Here is a 6,757-nt window from a genome sequence, read left to right on the forward strand (position 1 = left end):
TGGAGCCCTGCAGCCTGTGTTGGACTGAGTGGAGCAGTCTCTTGACAGGAATCCACTAAAGGGACTCATAGTGTGTCTGAATCCTCCAGCCTTTTTGTCTCAACAGGGCAGCATCTAAATTCCAGGAAAATGTTTGTTTTCCTGGCTCCTATAACAAGAGGAGACAAACTTCACTATATAAGTTGAGGACAGCTCCTCCACCCCAACAAAGGACTCTAAAAAGACAATGTGAAAGGCAAGGAAAAGAATCACACGCATTCATTTCTCAGCCAACAAGCCATCTAGTACTGAAAGAACAGAAGGCAAGAAAAGAAAAGCTAGCAAGAACTTAATCTTCTGCCATTCTAGTTCTTCCAGTTTGAGCAAAGAAAATAAGTCTCTCTCTCTCTCTCACACACACACACACACACACACACACACTGAGGAGGTGGCAGTACTCCACCATCAGAACAAGCACACATGATCCTGAACATGAAGTAACCTTTCACTTAAAAAAAATGAGGAAAACTGGAGCCTTTCACTGCTGCACACATAGGAACAAGGAGGCAGAAGAAAGAGACCACACTCACCTTCCTTTCGGCTCAGACTCACTCTTCAGAAAGGCTTCAATTTCATCTGCTGCTCTTGCATAAAGGAGAGAGATAAAAAAAACCACCCTCCAATTCTTAAGGATTCCAATCAGATCCTGGATCTAGACACTTCAAAAAGAAAAAGTGGGCTTTTTCTGTGTGATAGGGTTTGTCTACACTGGCCAACCCCCAACCCCCAGGACTCACTCCATAACAAGTGGCACGCAGCAAATCCATTTCTTTAAGACAGTTTAACAGAAAACACTTTTCTGTTAAACTGTCTCAGGAAACTGTCCAGATTCTCAAGAAACTGCAGAGTGAAACCAAGGAATTTACCACATTGTTTAAAAAAGTCGCCTTACCCCTGCCATGTTGAAGTCTCTTTCAGGATAAATCTGGGTATTATCATACGCAAAATGCCGCTGATGCTGCCAGCCAAGTGCAGCTCGTCTAACATTCAGCTAGAAGCTGCCCTCAACCGGCCAATTTGCAAAGCTGCCTGGAAGCTTTCCTATTTTGAAAAGGGGCTGGCTGACTGCAGCTTCTAGCTGGAAGTTAGCCAGGCTGCACTTGGCCAGCAGCATCAGTGGCAGTTTGCATATGATAATACACAATTTTATTCTGAAAGAGACTTCAATGCGGCAGGGGTAGGTTGGGCTTTTTAGCCATGCAGTAAACTCCCAAGTGTCCTGGATGTGAGGACAGCTGGATCAGGCTGGATCTGGAATGACCTAGCTTTCCACATATCTGCACACCTACCATATCATCCTGCTGGTCTGTCCTTCTCAGTGCCACTGCTGCAGCTTTGCTAGCCAAATGGGACCACCTGACTTATCAGGCTGGTTCAGTTGCTGTGAGGGGAGGTCAGGCCAGCTTCTCCTGGAGCCTGGTGGTGGTGGCCCACTTGCCACATGAGTCCGAGGCCCTGCTGGGCTCCGGCCTGGTGCTGGGGGTGCAACCCCCAGCCTCCCTTGCATGGGGAAAAGCAGCCCTGGTTGGTGCTTTGCCAGGCTCCTGGTTGGCCAGGAGCCCTGGGGAGGGGGCACCCTGGCCTCCTGGCCATTCATTGGCTGGTGGGCCTATATAGGCCCTCGGTGCGCTGGCTCTTAGTGCCATTTTCTGCCAGCTCCCCACCCTCCCTCCCTTGTTAAGATGATGCTTTGTCACAACTTTCTTAGGAGGTGGCCTTCTGTGGCAGCAGCATAGGTCTCGAATCTGACGGGTGTGGTTTCCTGTGCTGCGGAGCATTGGATTGCCTGTCCCACTGGGACCTGGGAGTGCTGAGGATTAGTGTTGTTGCCAGAGCGGGGGCGACATCGATTCAGCATTCCCCAGTGACATGGGCCGAAGATGTGCTTATGGGCATAGCCGGCTTGTTAAGTTTATCAAACTTTAGGTCGGTTACCCCTCTGTCATCCCAAAGCCTGGCTATGACCAGGCATTTCAGTTTGTTGACCAACTCAGGTTGGTGGATGTCAGATCCAGACCTCATGCTTTCCAGCCAAACTTCTTTTCACTTGTTGCTGTATTCAATAAAGTTGTAGCCTTTTCTTGCCAATCGGTTATCCTTTGAGTTATTTTACACCTCTCCCTTCCACAGCAATCAGCTTTATGTGAGATCCTGGCTGTTGTTTCTGCTGAGGTAAGAATGGGGTGCCCCACTATGTGAGCAAGAAGGAAGAGGTTAGAATCATAGAGCTGGAAGATACCCCAAGGGCCATCCAGTCCACCTCCTGCCATGCAGGAACCCACAATCAGAACATCCCTGACAAATGGCCATCACGTCTCTGTTTAAAGACCTCCAAAGAAGGAGACTCTATCCCTCTCTGAGGGGGTGTGTTCCTGTGTTCAACATCTCTTACTGTCAGGAAGATCCTTCTAAAGTTGAGATGGAATGTCTTTTCCTGTTGCTCTACTGTTCTGCTGAATACATTTAAGACACATGTTTCTGAGAGGGCTTCAAGATGTAGCATTTTATCTCTGTACTTCATTCCAAAGACCTCCGTGGGTGAATTCCCAGAATTAGACAATAGAAGATTCATAACTTTTAAAAAAAACTAAGTGTGGCTTCAAGGACTATAAGATCCATGAGGTTGAAACTAAATCATAACATCAAGCTGCTGCAAAGTCCAGCATGCTCTTCAGGCCCAGATTTATTATCTCAGCAATCATCACATCCACCTGGAATTCTCTACATGTTGTTAATTATGGTGTCATTTTTGTCATCATCATCATCTTTATTTATATCCTACCTTCTCCCTTGGATTGGGACTCAAGATGGCTTACACATTTAAAACATTACAGTTAAAAACACACAAAAACATAAAATATTGCAACCAAATATTTGGAAAATATTACATGCTCAATTCCCATTATGCCATTTGTACTTTAGATGGGCAAAGATGTTTCCATGTTTTCATCTAAAAAGTTAATATTAAAAGTTAAATAAAATAGACACAGCTACACAGCCTTTCTTTGCTTTATTGTAGATGTTATAGTCCTTATGGTGTCATCTAATCCAAAGCCTTATATTTTCATAAAGATTATGGAATTTATCACATGAGCCTCAGTTTCACCATGGTCATGCTAGTCAGGTTTGGAAGCATTCTCTCTCACTTGTCCTCTCAATGGTGTGACTGGAGCCTTGCATTTTCTTCTACTTTCCTCATACCCATCTCCCATTCTATGCCCTAGTCAGCATGCCTTTCATGTTTTATATTTATTTTATTTTTTTAAACACAATTCTGGTGATATGCTTTTATGCTTTTTTAAAATAAAAAGTAAAATAAAATAATAGAAAGTTTTAAAAATGGAGAAAAGCCTGCCTGGGAATAGTGAGGAGGAAGGGGTGACAGTGGGAGTGGAGGAGGCACTAACATCACATGACTACCCCATCCCAGAATTGCTATGCAAAGGATTATCACACCCAAAGACTAATGGGCCAGCAGTGTGCTTGGGGGTTTATTGATGGGTTTAACAGTTAATGAAAAGTTGTGATCTAACCATGCTTGGATGGCAAGGCAGCGACAACATGGAGACAGCATTGTGTGATAAATATTGCCAAAGGTGCTATTTTCATCTCTGGTTTAAAAACCATGTGTGATGAAGTCCTATGAATAAGAATCAAAAGGTGTCTACCTATGTTCACAGTATTTAAATTTCCCCATAGCCTAAACTATGGGATAATAAGCAGATTTAAAATATATAAGAAGCTCCATAAACAGATTCCCCTTGTATTGCTGCATATTTTTCCATAAGATACTGGAGCACTAGTTCTCAATAAATAATTGCACACTAAGCCCTAAATTCTGCTTCAGAGTCAACCAGACCACTAGTTTGTTACAAAGATGAGTATCATATAATTTACTAATGACAATTAAAAGGTTTATAATCTGATGGGTCACAGCCTTCTCCATTTTTTTTTAAGTCTATGAGTATTATTAGTCCCCATGAGGAATAATTCCAGAATGGTCAATGCTCATGAACAGGGATGCTAACACTGGACAGAACCAATCAATATTGGACTTAAATAACTCTGGTGGAATATTATCTAACCTTGCCCTGGTTAAGATTTGAAATAAGCCTACATACCTTCTCTATAGCTACTGAAGGCCCATCTGGACCAGCATTGCTCAAGGCTAGAAGGAGCAATTGAAGAGATTGTCTCCTTGCATATAAAGAATGGAAATGATTTTCTCAAAACTTGGCTGGAATAGTATATTCCACTTATGGTAGAGCATTTTGTCATCCTTTTGGGACAATTTTCCAAAAGAGATGGAAACATCTCTCCTGAGAGTGGTATCTATTAAATATTGCCATGTTTTTCTTTGTGCCTGGTTCTTTTTCAGTTTAATCAAAGCTTTGTATATTTTATATTCAGTTCAAACCATTCTGCTGAGTACACAGGTAGACTAGGTGACCTGTATAGACTGCATTTTTAGCAGAGTGTGTTTGATTCCATACATTCATGGGCAAACCAGCATTAATCAATTTACATTCTGCTCAAACCAGCATTTATTAGGTAACAAGAGGCACCATGAGCCCTTTTTGTGACTTGGACAACAGTGAAAAGAATCCTCTTGAACATCCCTTCTTCCAATTTCCAGACCACCTAGTATGGGGAAATCTCATTTCTCTCAACATTCATTGGGTATTCATACTCGGCATACAATATATCATTTTCTACAGTAAGGAATAAACTGAAAGGAAAGTAATCACTTACTATGCACCCACCTTGTACACTAACACCCTATTCAAGAAGTCATAAGGTATATCTGTCATCAGACATCATTCAGCCACAGTGGGAAAGAAAGGCCAGCCAGCTTGGTTTTTCATGAATTTTTCGGGCTATGTGGCCATGTTCTAGAAGATTTTCTTCCTGACGTTTCACCAGCATCTGTGGCTGACATCTTCAGAGAATGCTTTGCCTGGAAAAAGTGGGTCTATATATACTGTGTGAGCCTGGGAATGCAGGAGTGATTTGCATATGTATTGTTCTGTGCTGATGGCTGGCCTCAGGCTGGGAGGCTAATGCAAAGGAGGATTAGTGTCTGCTAATTGGTGATCATTATCTGCTAGGAAATCCCCTGACTCTGAGTGGTTTCCCATTTGCATTTGCTGAGTCCTTATTTTGCTATTCCTCGGGACTGGTAGCCAAATATTTTTCACTTTAAGGGTTTCTTCTTTCTGGTTGAAATTATCCAGATGTTTGTGGATTTCAATGGCTTCCCTGTGCATCCTGACATGGTAGTGGTTGGCATGGTCCAGAACTTCAGTGTTTCAGAAGGCCAACCACTACCATGTCAGTCTAACCCCCTGCCATGCAGGAAATCACAATCAAATCATCACCGGCAGATGGCCATCCAGCCTTTGTTTAAAGACCTCCAAAGAAGGAGACTCCACTACACTCTGAGGGAGTGTGTTCCACTGTCGAACAGCCCTTACTGTCAGGAAGTTCCTAATGTTGAGGTGGAATCTCTTTTCCTGCAGCTTGCATCCATTGCTCCGGGTCCTAGTCTCTGGAGCAGCAGAAAACAAGCTTTCTCCCTCCTCAATATGACATCCCTTCAAATATTTAAACAGGGCTATCATATCACCTCTTAACATTCTCTTCGCCTGGGTAAACATCCCCAGCTCCTTAAGTCGTTCCTCATAGGACATGGTTTCCCGACCTTTCACCATTTTAGTCGCCCTCCTTTGGACACGCTCCAGTTTCTCAATGTCTTTTTTTAATTGTGGTGCCCAGAACTGAACACAATATTCCAGGTGGGGCCTGACCAAAGCAGAATACAGTGGCACTATTACTTTCCTTGATCTTGTGCCAAGGTTTTGTATTCCTATCTTCTTTTTAGAATTTGCACTTGTATGTCTAAAAGTTTTTATTGCCTTGTTTTCCACAGTGAATGTTTCTTTAAAACTTTTTTGTAGAATTTCATCTCTGACTCATGATCTTGTTAGATTTAACAAAATATCTCTTGGTAGATGTTTTTCCTTTGCTATTTAGGCGTTAACTCTAAATAATTTGTCTATGTTATCCATTAATTCTTGTTCAGGCATTTCTAAATAATATGAAAAAAATGAGAAATCATTTTGGTGTACAGATTTTCATTGCTTGTTTCTGGCATGCCTCTGAATTTTAGACATTTTTCATGATACAGTGGCGCCTCCGCATGCACGGTCTTTTTATAGGCGGCTTTGAGCATAGGCGCTCAAAGCCGCCGGCACGCGCTGGGCGGAAGGGGCGGCGCGTCCCATTCAATTGAATGGGCGCACGCACCCGTTGCGCCTTGTGCGCCGCTGTGCCACCACGCTGCTGCGCACAAGCCCCATTGGAAACAATGGGGCTCGAGCATAGGTGAATTTTTTTATACGCGGAGGGATCCGGAACAGATCCCCGTGTATAATAAGGTTCCACTGTATCTAAGTTCTTGAACCAAAGTTGCATTTTCTTCTATCTTCTGTTTATCCTTCTAAGATGTTTTTGTTTTAAGCATATCTATGTCTTCTTTTAAGGAGAGGATTTCCTTTGTTATAAGGTCCAATTTTTATCAATTTTTTCAAAATCACTGTTTAGATTATCCTTAGATTCTTTTCTATTCTCCTTACATTCTTGCTGGATTTCTTTTTTGAAGTTTCACATTTCTTCCAAAAGTGTTTGTATAGGATCAGTTTGTTTAAATGACAGTTCT

The sequence above is a fragment of the Sceloporus undulatus genome, chromosome 2, assembly GCF_019175285.1.
Source record: "Sceloporus undulatus isolate JIND9_A2432 ecotype Alabama chromosome 2, SceUnd_v1.1, whole genome shotgun sequence".
In the NCBI taxonomy this organism is placed as follows: Eukaryota; Metazoa; Chordata; class Lepidosauria; order Squamata; family Phrynosomatidae; genus Sceloporus; species Sceloporus undulatus.